The sequence below is a fragment of the Elephantulus edwardii genome, unplaced genomic scaffold, assembly GCF_000299155.1.
Source record: "Elephantulus edwardii isolate Elephantulus edwardi_28Jun2011 unplaced genomic scaffold, EleEdw1.0 scaffold00172, whole genome shotgun sequence".
NCBI classification, from domain to species: domain Eukaryota; kingdom Metazoa; phylum Chordata; class Mammalia; order Macroscelidea; family Macroscelididae; genus Elephantulus; species Elephantulus edwardii.
Genome location: NW_006399922.1, coordinates 7,019,737 through 7,022,010, shown reverse-complemented (window position 1 = coordinate 7,022,010; position 2,274 = coordinate 7,019,737).

Here is a 2,274-nt window from a genome sequence, read left to right as displayed (position 1 = left end):
TGAGCACTGTTCGTAAATAGAGTTTCCAGAGGCAAGCCATTTTGGAAGTGGATGCCGCTCCTGCTTCCAGGCTTTATTTAGTCGGGAAGCTCCAGCCAACACTGTCCACAATGGGTGCCCATTACCCCGATTGGCACATCACTGTCACAGGCTTCTGCATCACAGCAACCACAAGTTACCTCTGTACAGAAATGCACAGACCAGTGCTATACCACCTAGAAGAATGTTTGACAGGAAGACAATTTGAACCTGGCCAAGGGCCACAGGTGACAATCACCCACCTTTGGCTTGGTAGCACAGCTTCATTTCCACTAGGCCAACATAGCTCTCTCTTGGTTGTCGTCATTGTTATTGTTGTTTCATGCCGTCGAGTCGTAGAAGACTCATAGCGACCTTATGAATGAATAGCCTGAGCACTGTTCGTTCATAGAGTTTCCGGAGGCAAGCCATTTTGGAAGCGGATGCCACTCCTGCTTCCAGGCTTGATTTAGTCGGGAAGCTCCAGCCAACACTGTCCACCCTGGGTGCCCATTAACATGATTGACACATCACTGTCACAGGCTTCAGCATCACAGCAACCACGAGTTACCTCTGTACAGTAGCGCACAGACAAGTGCTATACCACCTAGAAGAATGTTTGACAGGAAGACAATATGAACCTGGACCGAGGGGCGCAGGCCCGAGGGCCCTTTGGGCTTAAGGCCTCCTCCTTGTTCAAACCCTAGGCCCAGGCTGACTAGCCTCACTCCAGTGACAGAGCAAACCTGCACGTCAAACACATTCCCGGAAAAGCAATCCACTCCAAAGCTTGCCACGATTCCTGCACTCCCACCACCACACTCCTGCCTTCTGGCAAGGAGAGCTTCCCAGGAGCCTGTGAAGGTGCCAGCCAAACCAGGAACAACATCGCTGCTTACTTCCCAGCTTCCTTCAGCTTAAGGCCGCCTCCTGGTTCAAACCCTAGGCCCAGGCTGGCTAGCCTCACTTCAGGGACAGAGCAAACCTGCACATCAAACACATTCCTGGAAAAGCAGTCCACTCCAAAGCTTGCCACGATTCCTGCACTCCCACCACCACACTCCTGCCTTCTGGCAAGGAGAGCTTCCCATGAGCCTGTCAAGATGGATCCTAGATGAGGATATTAGCACAGACAGTGGTGCAGCTGGATATTTAGTGCTGATTCTTAACACAGATCCAAGGGCTGGTAAGTATTTGGAAGCGGGGGACTATAGCTTTCCATGCCAATGCCCACAGACATTCAATATGATGCTGCCATTCCAGGTCCAATGGAATCCAGAGACCTGGGGAAGAGGTTTACAGGCCTCAGCTGTGACCTGACAGAGCACTCCAATGGAGTTCATGGATAGGAACACTCAATATTGTGAAAACAGCAGTCCTACCAAAAGCAATCTACAAATTCAATGCAATCTCAATACAGATATGAATGCCATGCTTCTCTAGAAGAAAAAGGCAATTTCCAATTATGACCAGAATGGAAACATATCCTGAGGGGAAAAAAAATACTGGGGAAAAAAAAGGAAAATAACATACGTGGCATCACATTCCTTAATCTCAAATCCTACTATACCATCATAGTAATCAACATAAAATGATAATGGTACAGCAACAAACATATAAATCAATGAAATAGAGTAGAAAACTCAGAAATAAACCCATCTACTTGTGGTCAACTGATTTTTGACAAGAAGACAAAATCAAGTGGGAAAACAACAGTCTTATTAACAATGGGATAGCGCAGGAGGGGAAGGCCCTCTATGAGGTGGATTGATTCAGTGTAATTCAGGGTAATCGGGATGGGAGTGTCAGAGACAGTGTGATTGGCACAGGACAGAGCCGAGTTTGGAGAAATTGAAAAGGTAATAAAACAACTTCCACACAAAAGAAGCGCTGGACCAGATGGTTTATAAGTGAATTTTGTCAAACATTTAGAGAAGAACTGTCACAAATTCTACATAAACTCCTTCAGAAAATAGAAAAAGATGGAATTCTCCCAGACTTATTTTATCAAGCAAACATATCCTTGATACCAAAGATAGGTGAAGACACCGCCAAAGTAGAAAACTATAGGCCAGTATCTCTCATGAACGTAGATGCAAAAATCTTGAATAAAATCCTGGCCAATAGAATCCAATCGTACATAAAAAAAAAATTCATCATGACCAATTGGGATTCATAACAGGTAGACAAGGATGGTTCAACATAAGAAAAACAATCACTGTAATCCATCACATTAACAAAACAAAGAACAAGAAC